The 24,235-nt window shown below is 52.3% G+C and overlaps 1 long non-coding RNA gene across 4 annotated transcripts in view; it reads right to left on the reverse strand.

Moving 5' to 3' along the window:
• LOC128891509 (uncharacterized) overlaps positions 1 to 24,235 on the reverse strand; it is a 152,391-nt gene that overhangs the window by 63,405 nt on the left and 64,751 nt on the right. For all 4 annotated transcript variants that reach the window (XR_008460847.1, XR_008460845.1, XR_008460844.1 and 1 more), the window contains exon 4: positions 1,477 to 1,592. This is a non-coding gene — a long non-coding RNA (uncharacterized LOC128891509). The remainder of the gene's footprint in view (positions 1 to 1,476; positions 1,593 to 24,235) is intronic.

Below are 24,235 nucleotides of genomic sequence, written 5' to 3' on the forward strand. Positions count from 1 at the left end.
TCAGAAAAATCTCCAAAGAATCGATCGAGGATTCGTAGAGTCCACTAGTCGAGTTCCGCGGGAAACTCACTTTCGCGACTTCGCTCGCGAACTCCGCTCGCGTTCGGTTGGTTGGTCGTTCACGTTGTCGTCGAGACGCGCACGCACCCACGCCCGACGGCATACGGAATCGATCCTGAGAATCGAACTTCCGCCGGTGCGTTCTTCCGGCACGATGCCTATTCGAGGGTAGTCGGCCGCGTCGACGAGACACACTGACTTTGTAATTCCTAGTCCGCTCGTCTATCCCTCGACGTTTTCCACGGTTACCTGGCCGCGCGCGACGCTGATTGCAGGACGCAACGACGCAAACTTTCCACGTACGTCTCCCGCGGATATGGGATCGGAAGTCGCGGCAGACTGGCCTGGCGAATCGCTTCTTTCAAATGTCCCAGCGATTCAGACCGGGAGAGACTTCCCCTTCTGGAAATGGCGTCGATCGACGCCAAGGATCGCTCGATCGCACCACTGCTTTCTAAACACGAGATCACCGGTCTTCGCTGTCGCCTTGATTGGCTCGACGCCACTTTCCTACGGGGTAGGCTCGAGGAATGGACCCTTCGACCATTTCAAAAATTTCCAATAAATGTATCGAGGAAATTTACAATTTTAACCCTTTCAGACCTGAATTATTTTTTTTTTCTCGTACTAAGGTAATTTAATTTTTCGGGTTAACTTGGACTAAAATTAGTCTAGAAAAAAAATCTTAATAGTGTGGTTTTCAAGGAAAACTGGCTTTTCTTCGTGTGGCCAAATAAGGACATTCGTTCTAAACGATAGTGTCGGTAATTTTTTAATTTTGTGTCTTCAATTGTGGATGCCAGGTCTGAAACGGTTAAGTCTATACATTTGTCAGTCTATCTTGGAATCTTGTAAACTATTTTTATTCCCTTTTGTGTTCTTTGCGTATAGAGCATAGTCGAACCTCGGTCGTTTGTCGCAGGGCTCGCGATGTCTGACCCAGTGCGACTCGTGATTCCTTCCAATGGCTTCTACGAGCCGCGGACGTGTATCTACGTCGATTTGTAATAGTTGTATGCTAGCGTTGTACCACCATTCAACGCGACATAGTTGTGCACGTGATTACCGAAACGACTGGATTTATAACGCGGACGCGCGATCGCTTCTTCGTTTTCAAGACTCGCCCTGACTCTTCGTTGTAAAATCGACGCAAGGGATCGACTGGTTTCGCGGTTATCGTGCATCGGGATGTAACCGAGCGGTCAGGGTGGGGACGACTCGTTCGGAGCGAGGAGGCCTGTGATCGGAAGGAAGACGAAACGCGCAAACTGTATCGGCGTAAGATGAAAGAAACACGCAACGCGAACTCCAAATTTGAAAGATCTTACCTAACGATCTGAACAGATAATCAAAATTCGATCGTCAGCTGTGGTCATTCTCACCAAAATACCAAGGTCTTGCCGTTTCAATAAATACCTCGGAATGATTTCTGGCAGTATCAACGGTAGGCTCTTTAAGCTTCTTCAAGATGGCTCCTTCACGGAGGGTTAAACGGTGTTAATCCGAGGATGGCAAAAGACTGCGAGTTCCCCCTGTAACAGAAAGCGAATTAAAGTGTTAGTAACGTAGGTAGAAACCTCTTTTAACCCTTCTGAACCCTCGCACGGCAAGGGCAGCAGGGTGGCTAGAGGGTCCCAAGTCCATTCCGAATGGTTCCGATCACGTTTAATAGGAAATCGGCGGTAAACTCAACCGTAGTCGAGGTGGCGGTACGTTATCATAAACGCCGTCACGTTTTTCAGCGTCCACTGCTTTTAAGCAGAATGGACCCTACAGCGATGAAAGATCGAGAGACGATCGCCGGTAGAGGACCGGATCAGATGGGACAGAAGGTCTGAAGGCGAGCAGAGCCGAAGTGGACGAACGCGAAGAGGAAAAAGTAGAAGAAGAAGAAGAAGAAGAAGAACAAGAAGAAGAAGAACAAGGAGAAGAAGAAGAAGAAGAAGAAGAAGAAGAAGAAGAGGAAGAAGAAGAAGAAGTCGAGGCAGCGGATGAAGGAGGAGGGGCAATTCTTCCCGCGGGTCCGATCCGTGGCTTCCTTCATCCTTCGTGGCCGAGCTTCGGCTGTTTTCATGGCCGTCATTTAGTAGGTTCGTTCACCCCTGGGCGCAGGGTCGCGCGAGAGGAGCAGCGAGGTCGGAGGAGGGAGAAATCGGCGGCGGGAAGAAGAGGAAGAGGAAGAGGAGGTGGGGGCGGAGACGGCTCGACGTAGGAGGAAGGGAGAAACGCGAAGCAGGGAGGAAGACGGCGAAGAAGAGAAGCAGGAAGGGTGGAGGACGGGGGTAAAGGGGCCAGACGGCACGTACTGCTCGACTCGGCTCGGCTCGGCTCGGCGTGCAAGCAACGACTCGCGGATCGAGGGGACGCGTAGATCCCCGAGCCTACGACCGACAGAGAACCAGCGACGAAGACAGAGACACCTGGAAGGGGGAGAAAGAGAGCGCGAAGGGTCGAGAAGGTGGACGAGGAGAGAGAAAGGTGACGGCTGCGATGGTGGTGGAAGCAGGCGAGCGAGCAGGCAGCCAGCCAGCCAGGAGCAGGCATGCAGGCGAGCAGGCAACTCGGTGCCGCGAGAGGGAAGGGAGGAGGGTAAAGAAGGGACCAAGGGAAAAAGAGTTCAGGCAGGTCTGGGATCGGACGAGGGTGAATGCGTGACGGTGTGTGTCGTAGCCACTCTTCAGCCCGGGGAGCGTTGTCTCTCCTGCTCGCTTGCCTTACCTTCCCTGCCTCGCCTCGCCGCGCCTCGCCTCGCCTCGCCTCGCCTCGCCTTTCCTCGCATCGTCTTGCCTTACCTTCCTTGTAAACCTGCCAGCCGCTCGGACAGCCGGCCACCGCGCGGATCTACGCGTCCCTCCTTCCCTCGACTTCCGCGACTCTTCAACCCCAACGTTCAATGAAATTCACGACATCGTTCGATCCCCTTTAACCACTGCCCAACTTCCGCCTACCCTCGATTGGGAAGAAAAGGAAGTCCAAGCCAAAATTTAGGCGCCCACCGAAAGCACGCGTCCCGTAGGTGGGTTCCGTGCACCGGTTCCGATCGCGGATGGAGATAAAGTACACGGGGATATCCAAGCCCTGGTGGTGGGAGAGTCTCTCCTTCTTCTTCTCTTGCTCTCCCCTCGACTACTTACATAGTCTGCCGTGAATGGTAGCGCGTGTTCTTTCAACTCGGCTCAGTCGTGACATTGAATTCCCTTATGTGACCACTTAGCAGAGGTTACGTAATTCTGACAACTTTGCGCGCCGTTCTTTCCTCGCGAGCGACCCGACGCGTCGGAAAAATTCGCGATCGGGCCTTCGAATTTTCGAGTCCAGGCTGCGCCGCGACCAAATCGAGATTCGTCGGAGAGGGAAAGGGGATCGTTGAATGGTATCGAAGGGAACCGAGGTCGGGATAGCTCCTGAACCGGTGCTCCACTTTCGACGAGACGAGGCTTTGCACGCTGGCATTGAAACAGCACCAATTACTGTTGGATTCTAAACGAAAAATAAGGCACGAAGTTTCGAACCCACGATCCTCGGATCCACAATCGACCTACACAGCTAATCTCGTAACCCTACGTTTCATATTCTCATTTGACTCATTATCGCTTTATTTATTGAATTTCTCAAAAGTTTTTAAAATTCAGGCACCCATCTTTGTATATCATTTTATAGAGTTGTTTCTAGCAAGCTTCTAAAAAAAAAACTTGTGTTGTCATCCAACAATTAAAAAAGGAACTTCATAAAAGTGGACTTGAAAGTCACGATAGGTTTCAAAACGTTCGATTAATACAATACCAAGAGAAAAATGACAGGACTTATAAGTCCCGCCAGTAAATAAGGGGTTATTGATGGGTATGGGAGTCGCGAATACTATAATACTTTTTCTCGTGCAATTGCAAATTTCGAAAAATTGTTTCGGTCCGAGGTTGACGATAAATATTGTAGATAGATAGACGGATAAGTCGCTGTACGCTCTGGGGTGGTGTCCCCTAAGAGCATTAAGCCACAATACAGAGAGTGCTTCAGAGGTGAGCAGAAAACGCCGACTCTGCTCGAGCGGTGGTGCAGAGTTGCAAGTGCAAAAACCATGAATGGATGAAGGTGACTCCGTTCCTCCGCCTTCCGAGATCATTCAACGTCTCGAATCAAATCTGCGGGCGTTACGACCTGAATCTACCTCTGGCAAATTGGTCCACCGAATACCTTTTCACGCTGCCAACTTTTGTCGCTTCTTAATTATGATTCTAAACCCTGGAAAATCCTGCAAAATCGATTATCAGGACTCTTCGGAAGGGAGCGGAGGGAGGGAGTGGCAAGCTTAGTTGCTCGGTGATAGCAAAAGTCTCTCTTCCAAGGAGTAGAACCGAAAGGGAAAGCATCTCGAGCTGGGCCAAAGCTCGATAAACTCCGAACGGTACCTTTTCGTCGAGGAAAGTCGTCCAACGACGCGGCCGATCGAAGGAAGCGGTCAAAGCGCCGAGGCTCGCGGGTCGGTCGAATAATTTATGCCGTCGTCGGTCGATGGAGCCGGTTGCTCGTTCGAAAGCGAGTCCAAGAACGGTCGATTAGTTTGCAAAGCGGTCGCGGCGTTTCTGCGTTCCTCCCGTAACTCGGATGTTACGATCCGTTACAGCCATCGGCCACCGATCGCATTATGCTAATAGTTCGGCTCGAATCTCCTCCGAGGTTGCTCGTACTTCCTATTCTCTGGCCAAGAGAGAAAAAGAGCCTTTGCGCCACCGGGCATTAGTCGTCGTTTAACGCCGGTCCGCTTTTGCTGGCTTTGTTCGTTCACCGGGCAGATTAGAGGGCAGTGTAACTCGGTAATAAACTTAGACGCCGGCACTCCTGTCATTACGCCGATCATTGCTGCCAGGAAACCTTGTCTGCGAGAGCTGCTCGAATCTGTGCCGCGGACTCGACATTTTTTTACTCCTCTCGCCAGCAACAGGAAGGAACTTTTCGAGTATTCATAGTCAGTCCCATGAGCATTCGTACCCTCTAGGTTTATCGAAGAAACTTGTTGAAATTTACATGGTAGCTTCATTATAAATATATACATGCGTACAGTTTACTCGTGTTTATTCGCCATTCATAATGAAACATTTATTTCAAAATATTAAGCTTGGCATTTAGTTTAGACAAATGTGTTCAATAGAGATATAGGGTACGAACCGTTATGGGACTGACTGTATGTGTTATTAAATTATCATTTTAATTTGAATCGCAGTTATCGCACCCCGAAGAGAGCCTTTATTAATTTTAGGAAGGAATACGCAAGAGCGAGTTCCTGCGATGGGCGAGCATAAATTCACGCGTGTCTTAGGGCAAGGCATCCTCGCGTTATCGGACGTAGTGTGCATCGGACATAAAACTGGATAGAGGAGTGTTTCGCGTGGCAGCTGCCACTCAAACGCGCCACCTCGTCCCATTTATGGAAAAATGCTCGAGAAATGTAGCCAGAAAACTTTGCTCTCCCGCTATCGTAAATGCTAGAAAGGAACGTCTTGGACGTTCAATTACCGGGTCTCTTCTCTCGAATGCGCGCTAAGCGTTGTCCTGATTGACAGTCGCGTGGCGACAAAATCGCTCTAGCAAGAGCAGGCTCGCATTCCCGTGTAGGTTGTATTCCCGCTAACTTCTCAAGATGCTTTCGTCGATTAGATGTAATGCAGTCCGTGAATCGGTAGAAGAAGGAGAGAACGAAAGAAAGAAAGAAGACGTTCTATCTTTATTCGACGTTGATCGCCAAGCTAATACTCGTGAAAATCTCCACACGGTTAACATTTTGTATCCGCGGGGTGTCTTTTTGAAGATTTTCTCCATCACCACGATAAAAAGAAAAGAAAAGAAAGGGTCGCGCGTTTTACCCCTCCGTCAACTCGACAAAAATTGTACGTTGTCCTCGAGTGCTATGTCGCGTTGGTCTCACCCTTCGTTTACCCTTTAAAAAAAAAAACCAGTTCGTTCGATCGAACACGAAGGTCACCGAAATGTGGTAAGAACGACGACGGTCGCGATCCCGTTTCAATTATCCGCGAGGTTCGTTCGAGAAGCGAGAAACGATTTCCTTTCTCGAAAGATAAAATAAAATTCATGCAGCGGTGAGGTTAAATGGCGAGGTGTCCGTCAAGCGCTCGCGGCGCAATCTTCGCGAGGAAGTCGGTGGGAAAAAAGCGATTTCGCCAAAGAGGAACCAGCGATAGAAGGCAAAAGGAAGAATCCAGCGAAGGGTCGAGAAAGAAAAGCGTACTTACGTTGTAACGGGCGCGAGGTAGGGTGGAAACTAAAAGGGAACGAGGGCGTGGGGGTGGGGGTGGGAGGAGGGTGGGTTGGGGGAGAAGACGATAAGGCGGAATCAGGGATTCGTAAAACGACGTAGCCGAGCACCGGAATGGGTCGTAATGCGCGGCGAACACATAACCTTAAAAACAAGCAAGGGGGCGAGACGGGGGTGCGGAGGAACGACGGGCGGGGGAAGAGGGGTTGGGGTGGGTGCGCGAAGAGAATGCGGAGGAGGAAACGGGGCAAGTCTCTGCCCGGTTTCTCGGTTGGCTTGCACGGGTTCGTGGGGGTGCCGGGGGTGTCGGGAGGATGATGGGGGACAAAAAGGGGCATATATCCCGCGGAGGGGTGAATGTGCGGTGCGGTGGGTGGTGTGCTCGGGCGAAGAGAAGGTGGATGTGCCGCACCGTAAACGAAACGATGCCGTTGACGACATTTGGAACAGATAATGGCGCGAATGTGCCGCGGGGGTGAACGAACCGAGGGTCGTACTGGGTTGGGTTGGGTTGGCTTGGTATCACATCAGCTATCGATCTTATAACGCTCTGTGGCCCCCGTTGTCTCTTCGTTCGGTCTCTTTCCCTCGTCTCCGACGTCTCCTCGTTCCTTCGTCTCATCTCTTCGCGTCAACCCTTCCTTCGACTTTGTCCCTCCTTCTCCGTCCTTTCTTTCGTCTCGTAGGATCGACTACCGGGAAATTGAGTTTGCGGATCGACGCGACTAATCGCGCCTCGAGTAACGCTCGAAAATCGGAACCACCTACGCAGCGGAACTATCCCCTTCCACTTTTCGACTGATAATCCCAGATGCGAGCTTCGACAGTACTTATCCCTCTTTTACACCTCGATGCCCTCCGCCTACTTCTCTCCGCCCCTTTCTCTCCGGCAAGTTCCAGTCGGGAGTGGGTCTCCTACTTCCTGACTTCGTTTCGCTCTTACTTTCCGTTCGCGTCCTGTTGCATCGCGCTTCCGTACACTCGTTTGCGCCGTGTTTATCGTCCCGTCTTCTTCCTCGACCCTCTCCTTTTTCCCTCGAATGTTTTTCCACGCTGCTCCCGAGCCAGCGCTCGCCGCGATCCACCTCCTGCCACTACTTATCTGCCAGGTTTCACCCCATGCGTGCCGCCCGCGGAGAGGAGGACGTACGCGTGTCACGCGTGCACGAACTCGGAGACGTTAATTTTCCGGGAAATTATTTCCCCGAGAAAAGCTACCTCGGGCTGGCTTCTGTCGCGAGCGCGGGACGAGCAGCGGTGCTCGCGGCGGTCGTTTCCCTCGCGAAGGAGCCTCGAAGACCGGATTCGCGGGCATTCGGGTCAACCGCGAACGTATCAACGGGCAACGGAGCCCGATTTCGACGAATAGACGCGTCGAGAAACGGCTAATCGTCGAGTCTACTTTTGGCCGAAGTAGGTGGCGCGAAACCGTTTATTTCAGCGTTCCGAAAAAAGCACCGATATTCACCGATATCTGATTCCATTAAGCGCGCGAGCTCGAATGGAACAAAAACCGATCGAGGATGGGCAGGTGGACGGGAGGGGAAGAAACGCGCGGAGAAGCGACTCGCGTTCGTGGATGGGGCAGCGTGGAAGCCGGAAGCCGGTTTCTCGGTGGACAGCTTTGGCTTCGTTTTAAACAGGGGCGGGGTGGCGCCGCGCCGATCAGACCTGTCAAGTTATTGTCTCGTGTTTTAATGGAACATCGGGTGGCGCGCGATGCCGCGGCGTTGAACTGAATTAAATGTCGTCGCGGTTTGCATTGAGGACCAACGGCATCGTCGTCTCGTTCCCGGCGTCGGCATCGTCGCCGTCGAGGCCGATGCATAATGGAGGTAGGCCATTGGGTAGGTGGTACTTCAATTCCGGGAGAAGAGGAGTTGACAAGGGAAAGAATGATAGGGAGAACTGAAAGGGAAGAGACGCGAAGAATGGGATCCGGAGGAAACCGAGAAACGGGGACAAGAAAGACGGGGGGCGAGAGAGACGCGACCGTGGAGAAGCAGAAACGACGGTGAATAATTGAGAGGCGAGCATTTTAGGGATGGTGGGGCTCCCTATTACCGTCAACCCTACGCGAACGGACGATCCACCCCCTCTCACCCTACGGCCTTGTCACCGAAAACCGGCGAGATTTCCGCGGCGACGAGGTGCCAGGAATAATTAAAACCCGCTACACCGTTAATCGCGTTAAGAGAGCCTTTGCCTAATTAACTCGTCTGCTCTATTCGTCTGCTACTCCAGGAAACGGGAAAGGGTGGATGGCTGCCTTCGTTCTTCCAGCGTCGTTTACGAGGGAACAAAGTGCACGCGCGAATGGCGCATCTCTGCTCGGGATCTTCCATGTCGAGAGCCTCTATTCCGTCTGAATCGAGGTGTAAATCAAATTAACGGCTCCATTTTTGCGTTTCGGAAAGAAAGAATCGACCTGCAGCGACTACAAACGTCCAAGACCGATCAAAATCGTCGTTAAAGAAACCATGCTAAACTATTGGCTTGTCCGGAAAGTCCATGCCGATTTTTCGTAAGTGGTACGGGTCTGAATATATCGGAACGGTTGAAAACAAATAACATGTATAAATCCTTTAAATAGTGGAAAGGTTGTGAAACAAAATATGTAATTCAATAAATGTATAAGATTATTCTATTACTATTTTCGGAATTAGGCAAAAGAAGTTAACACTAGTCTGTTGCTAATTCATCGCGTAATTCAAACGTGTCTTTGAGTTTTTCTTAAAAATTGCCACGAACTTTTTGGACAAGCCGATATTTTATTTCTCCCCTGATTTGATTACGGCGATCATAAACCTGTCGCAACCGATTTCGCCAGAATTTGTATCGTCGCTGGCAGAATCGAGTTACAGGGAATCTCGAGGTCCGCGGAGTCTACGTTTTCGAAAATGACGAGCAAGACGAACGAATCATGCTCGTAAAAAATGCGAGGCCCGAAGACCGGAAAATGCATCGCAAAGACGAACCGCGACACCTTTCGGTCGATCTCCTGCGAGACAAGATGTAACGTAAAATGACGTTACGGCTTCCATATCCCATTGAAAGGGAAGCGCAAATTCCATTTGCTGCTTTCGTCGCGAATAAAGATGGAGGGGAACCAAGGGGATAGCTGAATACCAGCTCGCAGCCCTTTCGGAATATTTACGTTCGAACGGCCGAAGATAGAGCGTCTCGACGCTTCGAGCCGAAAAGGGGTCAACCCGCTGCCGAGAGTTACCCTGACGCGCCGACGTCGAGGGAGTATTCTCATTTAAACCGTCGTTTTTCAGCTGACTTTTAGGATTCAGTTTTCAAATTTATCTTGCTGTGAAATTCACGAGCTGCGGGAGTACAGTTACCGACTGTACTATAGGTAATGTGTGCGACCTTTTTATAGATTTATTACAGAAAGCTGGAGAACGATTTAAGCACGCTACCGGCAGCCTTCCTAGACCGGTGTACTCTCTCGAACCGCACAAAATCTGTACGGAGAGGAATCGGAGGCCAATCTTGCGGATTCCCGAGCTCCGAAAGCGAACAAGTCGAAACGAGCCGGAAATCGATAGAGATCCGGAAGCAACGCGGCGATTAGCCATCGGCAACGCTCGAATCCCGACGTGTGTCCTGTTTACCGCGTGGAGCGCGGCTAACTTGCCGCTGGTTGCCTATAAAAAGATCGCAAAACGGTGAAGCGACAAAGCACGGTGGTCCAGCGCGGGAGCGTGTGTGCCTAACGCGAAGAGAAACGGCGGAGAGAGATGCACAGAGGCAAAGAGAAAAATGTATAGAAAGAAAAAGCATGAAAGCGAAGGGTAGGGAAAGATAGACAGATAGAGAGAGAGGGGTAGGAGAGAGGGAGAGAGAGAGAGAGAGTGGCAGAGGGAACTCTTTATCGGTGCAGGGCGTACGCGCGCTCGTGTCAGCGCAAGAGGGATATTTTTTTGAGAAGCCACTCGAGAGACGCATCTCGATCGTGGAAGCGTGCTGGCCGGCCACCGGAAGTTGTCGCGCGCTGCCCATCGCGGTAGGGGGCGAAAGAGCGTCGGGGGAGCGGGTCGAGGAAGGGGTGAGAGTAGAGGGGGCAGAGAGAGAGGACGACGAAGATCCGCGGAGCGAGTGACACACGTACGAACCGTGGAAGGGAGAAAGAAGGGAACGCGAACCGTGCTGGAAAAAGGGAAGAGGAGAAAGAGTGCGCCGGTGAACAGAGAAAGTAGAGAAGAGAAGCATGCGGCGCTTTTAAATATAGACGCGCGTATCAACACGTACGGATAGGAAGATCGGCCGCGGGTAGGGTTATCATCCCTGGATCCTAAGAAACGAGTGCGCGGGACACCATCTCGCTTTTTCGAGAAACCCCTCGCACTTTTATCAAATCGAAACGATATACTCTTGATCATTTTGTTCGTATCCGAAGCGTGAATTCTCAACGAAAATTTTCTCCGAAGACGATCCGACCGACCCCCTTGAAACGATACCGTTGGCAAGCCGTACCGCGTCTCTTTCTCCCGTGCAGGTACACGCAGGTAGACGGTCGAGCGTGCGCGGCGGTGTGTACGCACGCAACAGCGTGTTATCAAAGGATTGGAAGGCAGCCGAAGCGGCTCTGCATGAAATTTTGCGTGCATTATAAATGCGCGCAGCCTTGCTGCCGAGCGAGCGAAGGCGACAACCCGTTGCGGGGACAGAGACGGGAACAAGAGAGATCGCGAGAGACAGGTGAGCGACGGGGCGAGGAGGAGAGACGCGTATGGAGCCCTGACCAACCCGGGTTAGGTTGGGGCCTGAAACGTTGGTTGGATGCGACTCTAACCTACCGTAACGCTATAAAAATAACGGCTACCCTCGTCCTTGTTGCGCCCGGAGACCACGGCGTTATTCCCTTCTCTCTTCTTCCTGCTGGGATTAATCCTGCTTCCTCGTCGCACGGCCGACGATCTTCCATTGGCGGCGTTACTCTGCTACGCACGGTGCAGCAGGGACGATGATCATCGAACAGAGGGACGGAGGGAGGGATCGAGAGAGGAGCAAAGAGGGAGAAACTGACGGCGAAAAGGGTGTGTGGGGGGGGGGGTGAGCGATCGGAAGGAGTACCGAAGCAGAAGAGAGCAGAGGGATAAGAAAGAAGAGCCCGTCCAAGAGAGGAAGGTACGCGTATGCGTGCGGAGCATGTGTTACGCGAGAGGACCGCAAAAATGACTCCTGCCGCAGGCTCTTGTCCCGTCGTACCTGTACCGCCCAGTGGCGCACCCACAAATTCACCGGCGAAGGTGCAACTCGAAACTACCAGACACGAATGCATCGCGAAAACTTTATCTCGATTTCTCGATTAAAACTATATCTCCTTGCGAAATTTCTCAGGAACGCTTCCTTTTCGAATCTACATTAGTACATTAGTTAGGATCTATCTAGATGATCTATCGTCATCCATGTCCTTTTTATTTAGAAATAATTTCAATCAAATTATGCGTAACGAGATTTAGCACGAGACGTAAAAATGACTTCATTCGAATAAATATTCGTTATCAAGCCTGTAGTTGTAGGAAGGTGGTGCAATTACTCTCGCGCAGCCCCTTCTGGGGACTGCCATCGTTGAGGGCATTGCCATCGTTAGCGACGGGCATTCGATTTTCTTGGTTACAAGTTTCCCAGCAATTTGGTTACCGAAGGCAACGAGAATTCGAACGAGCGAGTTTGGTTACCGTCGCGATGACCCGTCTGGCTCGATTAACGAAACGAAGCGCCATTCGCATTCTACTTTCCGCCTTCGTGGCTCGAGATGCGACGGAGCCGGCTTCGATTACGAAACAACAGCCAATCCTCTTCCGATTAGCCTAATTTGGAATCGTCTCTTCGGAATCATCGAGTTCGAGATAACGAATGTTTAGATTCGTAGTCCACGAGGGACAGTACGTACGCGTTTACAGAAATCCGTAACCCATTTCTTGCGTTCCCGCGGGTGACATATTCGCCGATGCCAGGACACTCTATTATTTTCTTAATAACAGCCGTGAAAGTAAAAAGCGCGGATCGAATCCGTGGAACGGAACGGTTCGAGTTCGTCGGAGCGGGCTCGTCGCCGCTACGGGCGATATCGGTAGGACGGAGCTTTCTCGAACCGGTTGGCACCTGTTCCACGGTGTGTCTCAGTCGGCCACGGCCTTTCGTTCGTAATGGAGAAGAACAAACCGATCGAGGAGCGTGGCGTGCATCGCGGATCGGCAGTCGAGCACAGAGGTGGCGAGGCACGACAAGGGGGAACGAGGAGGCAGGAAACACGGCGAAGAAAACGTCCAGCAAAACGGTCCCGCTCGACACCCGGGGTATTCCGTGAAGGTCAATCTTTCGAGCCAGAAAAGAGATCGCAATCTCGCAGGTTCGCCAGCCCCGATGAAACGTAGAGCGTTCGTTAATATCGTCGCCTAAGCACGGATACCGCGGTGCCACGTGCAGCGATCTAGATAACGAAACGATGAACTGGAACGGCACGGTGATCACGCATCGATGTCGAGCGTGGAATGCAAAATGTGCCCACGAAAGATACGACGATTTCGTCTATGCTCGCCGAAAGTTTGGACTTTCTCCCGACGCGTATGATAAGAAATGGAACGACTCGTTAAAATTCATTTTATTTTCGTTGCGTCATCCTTCGAAACTCGTGCTTTCGCTAAACTCCATCGTGCGAATGCGAGCCCTCGGCGGGGCCCGTTCGTGCATGGGTCGCGTCGAGGACCTATTCAATCCTCCACCCAACCGTGCACCTTTAGAAAATGAAATAGCGTCGAGCTACCATGCGCGGTAAAAGAATCTTCGAAATTGAAGGTAGACGGGATTTTCCATTTCGAAGAACGTTAGCCCGTTGCTAATGACTGGAATATGCCCTAGAGTCAGTGGGAGAATTAAGGGGGATTTTGTCACCAGTTTTTCAAACCAGAATGAGGAGAAAATATTTAGAAGAGTCTAAACGAAAAATAAGGCACGGAGATTCGAACCAACTATCCTCTGTTCCACAGAGTCGTTTGCTTTTTCTACACGACCAATCCTACACCTTACGATTTGTGTTTTCTTTTGACTCCATCTTCTTGGGTACCGGGAGGCGCGGATACTATGATATCATCTCCCACGTTTGCTTTTTCTTTGCGAGCAGCAAATCGTTCAGATCGATCCGCCGAATAGGTTATCTCGAGAAGATGTTGGCGTAGATTTCTCTAGACCATTCGTGACATTTTCGTCCGTTGACCTAGCGGCGCGTAAAGTCGCAAAGGGGGCGCAACCCGTGCAGAAGGATCGGTGCGCGGGACTCGATCAAAAATGACGCTGCCAGGGTCCGAGGTTCGTTCGCCGGTGGTCTTTCCATCCCGTTATTCGTCGAGACCGATGGCTTTTCCACCCCCGGCATCGAAATGTTTCCCCCTGGCCCCTTGAGCTGAGCGGAAGCCAGCGGTTCCCTCCACCCCGTGTCCATGAAAAGGTGCACGTGCTCGGCGGCTGGCGGCCAGGACTGGCAGACCTGCTCGCAGCTAGGCCTGCCACGGCAAGGGCACGTACACGCCCCCTACGCGTCGTCTGCATCTGGGGATGGCTGCCAGCCTAAAGGGTAGGTATACGCACTGGGAGTTACGTTGGGGTAGGCCTAGAGCCCGCTTGCGTGGGCGTGGGTGGCTCCACCCCGTCCAGGCTCATCCTTCTGGGGGATGAAAAAATAGAGAGAGCCGGGGTGAGAGAGCGAGAACGAGTAACCGGGTTAGAAACGGGGAGGCCGAGAGAAAGAGGTGTGCACGCCGAGAGGGAGCGAGAGAAAGAGAGGGAGGGAGTTTAACCGGAGAAATAACCCTACCTATACTCTTGCCGATCGCGCGTACGTACGCATATGCGTGCGGTTTAGCTCCATCTCTGTTCGATCCTCCGACAAGGTAGCCGGCTAACGCGCTTACACATACCGGGTCCACCCTCGTCCCGATCCGCCCCCACCTTTTCTGGAATTTTTCCTTCGCAACGACGCCAGTCATCAACCCTGGCACATCGGCGAGCTGCGGTCATCCACCTAGCGTTGCCTCGAAACTCGAGACCCGCAGCCGCCGGCCACGTTCTTTTAATGATGGCCTCTGCCGAGGGGTGGCTGAAGCCAGGCGATCCTCGTTGTTGGCAATTAACGGCGTAAAGAGCCTGGAAGGTAGCCTCGCCTCCGGAACACCGGAAGCGAACTCCGAACGGCAGGTGTTTGTGAAAAACCTCCGTTAAAATTGGGACTCGTCTCGAGACGCGTCCGTTCCTTCGTTACCCGAGCTAAAGAAACGAGTATCGCGATCTTTGGTTTTTTTTCTTGTTTTTTTTTTTTGTGCTCAGAGTCCCTGGAAATGTTTCTCTCCATAGCTCGTTACGTTCAATCCATCGACGGTATTAATAGACCGCTCTATTCGCGGAGCGATCTCCCCGTTTCGTGTTTCCTCATTCTTCTTCGCCAGGGATTTGAATGCCCGACCAAATTGTACACTCCGACGGGCGGGCCGAAAGCTCGGGAGAGCACGCGAAAATTTCGCAAACTGCGACGGCTACTCTTTCGTTCCGTGCGTGTTTTCAGCTTCCGTTTCTTTTTTTTCTGGATGATACATTTTTTCCTTGGTCGCGAGTCGTCCCCATCGCGGTTCGTGCTTTTCGAGTTCGAACAGATGGCGACTTCAAAAACAAAAGCTAACTATGGTCGAACTTCGTCCCACGGTAACTCCACTCGTCGGTTTCTTCGAGTGGCCCGCGCGATCGAGGATAATTTAGTTCAAGTTCGGGGTATGGAGTCTCGGCGTTGGCCTTGGCAGCGCCCTTGGTTTTCGGTCGGTGTCTTTAGCTCCGGTGATGCTCGCTCGAGGAACAGCAGAAAGAGAAACGGGCCGGGGGATGAGGCGGAGAAGCAGAGGAAGAGAACAACGACGACGACGACGACGACGACGACGACGCCGGCGACGAAAGAGGAGAAAAAGATCGAGAACGAGAAAATTGAGCGCGGCGTGGGCCGGGCCCTGTGTCGGCCTTGCCTGTACCCTTGGATTTCGGTCGGTGTCCTTGGCACTGATGGCGGCCACTCGGGCTGGTACCACTTTATTCTCTCCGTCTCCTCCCGTGGCGCATTCTCCTTCCTCCGATCTCCTCTTCCTTCGCCTTCTTCGTCCTCACTCCGCTCGCAGCCCTTTCTCACCGCCTCTCGGTCCCTCCGCCGCTCTCTTCCCCGTCCCTCTTTCGCCGTGGCTCTTTTATTTATTTATTCTTTTGGGCCGGCGGCCGCTCTTTGTCCCTCGGCGCGCCGGCTGGTTGGCTGCTCGCTCCGTTGGACGTTGAACGTTGCTCCTTCGAATACTTTTGCTCAGGGTATACTGACCTACCACGACTGCCAGCGGAGAGTACCTGGCGGGTTGTGGTGCACACCTCACTTCGGCGGGCCTGCGAACTTCGGGTACAGTCACCGCCAGTAACCGCCGTCCTCGACCGAGAATCGAGGCTGCGAAATCGTTTGCATCGGAACGATAAATCCTATTCGTCAAGGAATTCGCAACGGCCGCTGTGACACAATGTAAAAGCGGAAGATGCCGATTCTATCCACCTATATTTCTTAGGAATTACAACTGGCTTGCTCGCAGACTTGATGACCCGAGGTTGATCGGGTGGAAATTCCGATTTCCAGTGTTCCGAATCGATCCAGTGATTGGAAAACACGAGATGGTTGCTCGACCGATGTCGAGGTACTTCGGCCGTCTCTTCGTTCCGTCCCGACGACGCGTGCATTCAAAGAATTTTTTACGCATCCGAGGGGAGATCTCACCATGAGTTCGTTAACGAAGTATCGCGGAAACTCGATTTCAACGATAGTCAACAACTCAGGTGTCATCTTCTTGTTGCCCGAGAGCATCGAATCTCGTCATTCTCGGCCGTACGTTATATCTACACCGTCGGCTGCTACAGGACATTTTACGACGTGGACAGCGCCGGAGAAACGAGCGCGAACAGCGGAGTATAGACAGGGCGAATAGATGGACGAGACAGAGCGAAGGAAAAGAAGAACTGAGAAAACCGTGCGGAGCGACGGCTGCAGGATAAGCAGCAGCAGCAACACCAGCAGGCGGCAGCTGCACTCGGAGAGGCAGTAACCTTGTTTTGAATCATCGTGCTCGCGTAACGCAATGGCGAGAAAGGCTACAGGACGCTTCACGCGACTACTAGGCTTTTACGGATCAACTTTTGCATCGTTTCTGAATGATCATTCTTCTCCTGGAATTTCTTTTTTTAGCAAAGGTCAATTCGAATAAATCGCTCAATTCGTTGTTCACTGCTCGTACGAGATTCTGGGCTACATCTCGGAGGCGACGGAGGATCGCGTAGCAAGGAACGTTCGCCACAGTTACGTGAGGACTTCGCGGACACGCGATAGAACGCGCGTATTCGTTGCGGGATTCGCGTAACGCGATCTGAAAACTGTCTCAACAAATCCGCGGTTGGCGTTGACGCGCGAAACATATAGAAGACGACCGCTCTGCTCAGGCCTGCCTCGTGCATGTAAGTACATCGTTGCTGGCCACCGAAGCATCAGGCCGTTGTTTGTGTTAATTTCAACGTTGCTTTATACCGGTAGCCACGGTAACGATTACTTACCACCGGTCTACCTATGCACGCGGCGAGTCTACGCGTGTCAGCCCCACGCGCGCCGGAACTTGGCCGAGTATCGATACGCGGGCCTGGTCGTACCGCGATCGATTCTGCTTCTCGCGAATCCTGGAGCCGGGGACCCTGCCCTAATCGCGTGGGATCAACGTTGGTATCTACTCGGGAACTTGGCCAGTAGCGTATATTTTCAAAGTCTGATCCATCTCTAGCACCTTGCATCCAAACCTGCCAAATTCGAGCACGCTTGCAAGATGTTTCGTCCCATCGCTACTCCGGTCGGTGGGACCAAAAAACGAGGCGCTCCGCGATGGACTAGACCGCCAGTTCAGGGCCTGGCATCCGCGTCCGTCGTCTGCTCGAAATGTTATTAAGGCGTAGCAGATTACAGCCAGGCGCGGATACGAAGTTCCGAGTGTAACAACCAAAACACACGCGAAAGCTCTGGCGCGTGACGAGACATCGCGGTCGGCTGTCGAACTGTGTTGAATCCAGAACCCGGTGTGTCTGAATTAAAGGTAACGCACGCATCTGTTATTCGAGCGTATGCTGCACGAAGGACCTACATGCTTCTCTCGCGGAAGAGGAGTCAGCGAGGTCTTCTGGGTTTGGAGCCGATTCGCGAAGGTAATTCCGATTCGGTTTCGTCGACTCGGAGTGTTCCGCGGCGAACAGCGTTTGGTTTGTCCTCGTTTCTTCGAGGCTTCGTTTAGTTTCGCGATGGATACTAGAGCCAGGGTAGCCGACCTTGGCAAAGTTTCACGCAAATAAAAGTTTTGCTAATAACAATCGAAGGCCTGTCGTTTCATTTCCCGGCGTTCTACCGTTGTTTATACGAAGAATTTGGTAAAAGCTCGAACCGAATGGATTCTTCGGGAGTCCCGCGCCGAGTAGAGTGGAAAATGGCGCTTCCAGGAAGGTTATTTTTAAACGCGCGGAGCTCGTACGTTTCGCCATCCCCCTCGTGGTTGCAGGTTGCGTTTTCAGCCGTCCCGTGGCCGGGGCTCACGGTCCCTCGCGAATCGCGTAGGGTACGATGGAAGGAACAGAAGAAAACGAGAGACGCCGGGAGGGAGAGGGAGACAGTCGGACGTGCAGCCGAGTTAGGACGGTTAGGGGAGAGAGAGTAGGAGGAAGGAAGAAAGGAAGGGCAGGAGGTGCGGCGGGTCGTCGTGGAAGGATGGAGGAAACGAGGAGGCAGACCGAGGGGCCCGACCGCGGTGATCGGGGACCGGGGAACGCTCGAGGGGGGCTGGAGGGTGACGGGAGGGGCAACGCAAAACCGCGTGCGGCAGGTTCGGGTTCGGCAAGTCGGCTTTCGTTGGCAATCGCGCTCGTTCGGCGCGCGAAGGTCGGGATCAATGGCCGTAGGACCCTCCTGGCTACGGCCAGAGAACGGGCCGAGGAGAGGGGAGCGGACAGGGCCCGGCATGCTCGATCCTCGGGGCCCCACAGGCCCGCTGGTGGGGGAACCCAGAGCCGCAAGTTGGGTACCAAAAGAGGAGAAATTGAGTTGGCGCACCGGGGCACCGCTCCTCTTCCCCCCTTTTCCCGTCTCCACATGGTCTTCTTTTATCTCTATTTGTCTTCGCTTTTGTAGTTCTACTCTCGTCTACTCCGGTCACCTCTTTTCAGCCTTACGCTCGTACTTATTACGCTATATTCTTTCTTCTGATCCTTGCGTTAAGCGTTATTTATTATAAGCGCTATCGCTAATCGTAGCTGTCATCGAGTTATCCATCGAGTCGTTTCGTTTGTAGATCTGTACACGAACGTAAAAAATCGTGTAAACGTTAAAGTGTTAAGCCGTCCAACATTTTCCAGATAGCGTGTCATTCACGGATAACCTTAGCGAACATACCCCGTTGCCATCGCTAATAAAACTTTGCATTCGCCGTACCATCCGCTTTCACGGTAACAGTTATATCGTTTATCGTTGAATATTTTTGTTAACATCTTTGGTATTGTTATTCCGTCCGGGTATTTCTGCGCCGCGTACACTTTGAATTCCGGTAAATGCTCTTAGGGGATCCCAGAAGCGTGCGATAAACGAACTTTCTCTCTCTCTTCGACCCTCGGCCTTCCTCGGTGTCGAGGGACCGACCGAGAATCCGATGGAAATGCCCAACGAAGAACGCGTAGATTCCCAAACGCGATACGCTCGGCTCTTATTGTTCGCGAGCCAGATGCAGCTTCGAATTCGAGGAACGGCTCTCGCTCGCTTTTCGCGTCTCGAGGACACGTCGAGGATGAAAGACGTTCGCCCCTATGCAGCCGCTGAAATTTACGCGCAATTGCAGCCACGCTCCGGGTTTTAAGGTTCGCTCGAAAGCCTCGACTTTCGGCCGCAGGAACGTCAGCAGAGGTGGCGAAAATCGTCGCTGCGTGATTTTTCAAGTGCTCGATATGTTCGGTTTCGATCTTTCGTTCCGTTACAGGGACATTCGGTAATTCCTCGCACGGATATGGTTACCTCGAGGTCCTAAAAGAACAAGTGTGGAAAGTGTTTCGAAGGAAAGCGTAGGTGGTAACATACGGAAAATATTTTTTCGCAGAAAATGGTTACGATTCGGCTCATCTGTGGTAGACGTAAGTCCAGCAGAAGGCTCGCCTGGGTGTATTCCTTCGTTTCGCCTGGCCGTTTCCGCGACTCTAGATACGGAGGAGCGGCGACGGGCCACCGGAAAAGGGGCCACCGTGAGAATCCGTGGGACGAGAAACCAGTGGCCGAAGGTCTTCGACCGTCGGGCTCTTCTCGGTTCCGTGGTTCGACGGAAACGTCGTTGATAACGATTATGGTGTTTCGCGGAGCTGCTCGACCCGCTGAAAAGGAAACGCTCCGGAGGGGATCCTCCCCCTCCGAATAGACGCAACCGTTGTTTCAATTTTCAGATTGAAATCAGTTTTAACGGGGCAATTGACCGTTGTTAATTAGAGAGATAGCGATAAAATTTATTTTTCACTCGGCTCCGTTGATATTCGATTCGCTTGCGCCCGCCACCGTGGAAAAATTGTATAATATTCGCGCGCCGGAGGTATGAAAATAATAACATCGCTAAATTCTGTGATTCTTTCTTTCCGCGTGTACACATATTTATTTAGGGCTTGGCCGCGTATCCCCGATATTGTGCGCGTACAGCGTCGAATTTCCACGCGTAAAATACTTTTCGATATTAACAACCCGCTGGTAACGACTGCCCTTCGCCGTTTTCAGCCGTTATCGAGCGCGCGCTGCCGAATGTGCCGAACATTCGCGGCTGACACCTCTTTCAGCGAGAAAATAATATCAATTGCGAGACCGAGCATCGAATGGCGGAGCGAGTTTAGGCAGCCATGGCGAATCTGCGATTAGATGGGTGGGAATAGAGAGCCTCGAAAGAGGCCAATCGCTGGCCCAAAATGCCGGAGGCAAGGATGCCTCCTTCCAGAGGCCCGGGCACTCCTCTCTCTACCTGTTCCCAACCATGGCCGGCCACCTCATCCGGTATTCCACGTTCCCTGGGTCCTCCAGCGCTTTATGCATCGTCCTGGCACCGTTTCTATTTCTACTTCCATTACTGTCATTCTTCTGCTCGTAACCGAGGCATCTATATTTCACGGCTGGTTGCTCGTGTTTCCGTGGCGTTGAAAGAGCCATCTTCGCTGGACGCGTCTGGACGAGCAGAAGCCGCGATCTTGTCATAATCTATCGTAATCATAATTAATCGCGCGATCGATTGCTTTCGAAGATTACGTTTCGAAATCGTCGATACCTCACGACTACGATTCCGAGTCTACTCGACGGCGAATCCGAATTTACGAATTCAACCCTTTTCGTTCGAAGCGCTTCGCATCCTTCGTCATTTTTCGCTCGAGGTCCCTCGCCTCTGGCCGTAGGTCGTTCGCGTCGCTCCCAGAGACGGAGCCGCGGCGTCCCTATTCTGCTCGGTGGCTTTTCTATCGCGAGTTCGCCTCGACGAAACTGGTCGAACTCGGTGCGTACTCATCGAATCGAAACCACTTTTTCCGAGGCTGAAAGAACGAGAATACGTTGGTCGCGGTGCGTACCAGCGGCAGCAGCAGCAGCAGCAGCAGCAGCGAGCTACTACCTGGTGCACTGCACGAACTACACGAGGGGGATAAAGGGAAGAAAGAGAAAGGCGCGCAACCAGGTTCGCGTAGAAGCGGGAACGGCGAAAAGCGAGCGAAAGAGGGAGCCCGAGCGGCAGGGAAGAGAGGCCGAGGCTGAGGGATTTCGCGTACGAAAGAGCAGGAGGAACGGGAGAGGCGAGGGCCCCGAACACAATGCGTGCTCCGCAGAATAAACGAACTCGCTGCGTCGCGGGAGCAGAAGTAGGCCTGCGACCAGCAGAGAAAGGGTGCCGCCACGACTCCAGGTTGGGGAACAAACCGGAATGGAGGCCCGAAATCCGGATGGAATTTCGGGTAGGTCTGGTACGTCGCCTCCCCCCCCCCCCCCTCCCCCCACGTGTCCCACTTCCATTACGCGAATTCCTTGCGTCTAATTCTTTTTGCTTTTTATCGTTTCTCGGACCTCCCATTCGACGTTCCCTTGCGTACGACGATGGGATAGATTGTAAACGATTTCATATTCGAACCCACGTTTCGGCTCGCCTAGGAAACTTTCTAGGCGGTCGAGTGTCCGTTAATTCGTAGAAAGTTTTCGCCGCCGACAAAACGATTCGTCGACGCGGTTGCTCTACGATTTCTTAGACCGTCGCTCCTTTCAAAATGCCCTGTTCATTTCTAATTCCCATTCGGATCTCGTGCACGTTACACGAGCGTTTCATCCAGATAAGATCTTCGTCCAGCCGTGGAGGAAATTCGAGCCGTGTCGCGGACGCGCCCTGTTTTTCAGACGGATTTTGTGACGCGACGCGCGCGACGAAGATTCGCGCCTGACGGCGGGGGCGAACGGTTGATTACGATATCGTATTATTTTAATGCGAGCATTTTAATATCGGGTGAAATATCGCGTTACCGAGCCTGATTACAACGCGACCAGCTGCGATATTAATAACGCTTCATTTGTATAACGTAATATTCCTACGTAAAACGGGAAAATCTGTCGGGTCGGATTTTGTAAATAGACTTTAAATAAATATCATTAAATTTCACATTCGATCATTTTCGATGATTAATTACGGTCTCGTTTGACGGGGACGGCGTAGGGAATTTTTGTCGCGGCCTTCGTCGTTCGGCTGGACGACGATCTCGGAAATCCTCGTCGATTCGATGAATGCGCTTCCCCCCCAGAAATTATACTTTCCCCCTCCTGTTATCGGATACAATGAAAGGGAAGTATTGCTATCGGATAAAATTTACCTCCTTCCCTTCGCCCTTGATTATTTGCATTTTTGGTGGACGGGGCAGCACTCTTGATTATAACCAGTTTATCGGAAAGTCGTAAAGTTTGCTATGGTATACCTTGCATTTTATTTTTGGTAAAAGCTCGCGATGAGAAAGCATCAAGAATGCCACGTATTGTTTCGTAACGTAAAGTTTCGCGAAGACCGGGTTAACCGCGACAAGGCTGTCAGCGTTTTATTATCTTGTCGGTAAAAGAAGAGGGCCCTGTTGCGATCGAAAAATCCATTTCGCCGGGTATTACGAACCGCGTTGCCGACTCCATGCCGCCGGAAAATCACGAAAAAAGACCGAATCGATCGTCCGAGGCGCGTCCATTACGCTTTATTATACGCCCGAGCCCTCCGCGCGATCCTCTTGGTGGTTTGCCGTCGATCGGGATCCCCGCCTCGCTCTTTCCCACTCTCTTGCTCGCCGGGGCTGTGTGTCATTTCTATACCGATGACAGAACAGAAATGGAAAGCTGAAAGAGGTTGAAAGGGGGAGAGAGAGATGAAGGTAGAACGGTCATCGCGGTAAAATATTTCATGAAAAACGAACGACTCGAACTTTGGTCTAACGAATTAGTGGCTGTCCTAGAGGAATGTTAGCTCATAGAATTGGGCTTCGGAAGTTTCGACTGATCGTCTCTAAATTATTTATCAATTATTTATTCATTCATAGTGCGAGGAGTGGTGTTTACATATCAAACAAAATTTCAATCAACTCCTAGGGGGGGCAGAAGGTTTAATTTCTCCTCGATCGTTACCAAAGCCTGTCCCTTCGAAAGACGCAAAGGATTTCGGGGCCACCGTGTATAAGCTCGGTGCCGTGAACGCGTATGCGTGCACGTCTCTACTTTACGTTTCACCGCGGCACCCCTAACCGTGGCTTATGGTCGTCAAAGGGATGCACGCGTGGCCTATGTGCATAATACCGTGCATCGATATACTCGGTGGGTGTGTGCGAGTGTACGGCGTCGTTGGATGTGTGGACGTGCATGCGGGCGCTCGCGAGCTGCACGGCTGCGTGTGCGTATGTGCCGGCTGCCTTCGACGCTGCGTCGAGGACGGTGCAACGACCCGCGTCGCGGATCGAAATTGCGAGGTCGAAGCGATGATCGAGCCGGTCCTCCAACACATTGTATACCGCGGAGCGACGCGACCGACGCGGCCGACGTTAAAATAGTTGCCTCGGCCGGACGTCGACGCCACTCGACTCGACGCCGCTCGAATAAAAATCCCCCGCGCGCGCTCTCCTCTGCACGCGTCCCGACGTTTCGGTTAATAAGCCGCCCGCGATCTTTTGTCGGGGACGAGCGCGCCTCGTTTCAAGGAACGCGCGGAATCGATTCACCCTAGACAATCCTTCGCGATCCCGCGATCATCCCATTGTACCGCGATAACGAACCATTCAGCCGCGAACTGCGCCAATTCCTTGCTCGCGGACGGAAAATCGGTCGCGGTCGTCTTCGACCGAGGGTGGCTGCGGAATTCCCCGCGCTTTCTCCACCTTTTCTCTCTGCTTTCGGCCAAAGTCCAACGAAACGTAAATACTTTGCCAGCGGTTGTCTAATTGGAAGTTTCCTCGAGGATCGATCCGACGCCCGTCGTCGATGTTTGCTCGACTCGCGGCAGAGAGTGTCGTAGGAGAACCGAAGAGGGGCCACGGACGAGAAAGATATTAAAAGACAGCGTGTGTCTCCTATGCTCATTTTCTGCGCGCAAAGTAAACGGCGGCGCACCGCCGGAAGTCGGGAGGTGCGGGGCTAGTATCGTTTCCCTCACCAATTACCTGTTCTAATCTCATAAATAAGGAACTACCGACGCACGACGCCTGTTCGTTCCAAGTTCCCTAAACTTCTACCTTAGATCCTCGACTCGGCCTATAATTGAAAGGGACTGCCTTCAATTATATCGCGAG

This window comes from Hylaeus anthracinus, unplaced genomic scaffold, assembly GCF_026225885.1.
Source record: "Hylaeus anthracinus isolate JK02 unplaced genomic scaffold, UHH_iyHylAnth1.0_haploid 0, whole genome shotgun sequence".
Lineage (NCBI taxonomy): Eukaryota > Metazoa > Arthropoda > Insecta > Hymenoptera > Colletidae > Hylaeus > Hylaeus anthracinus.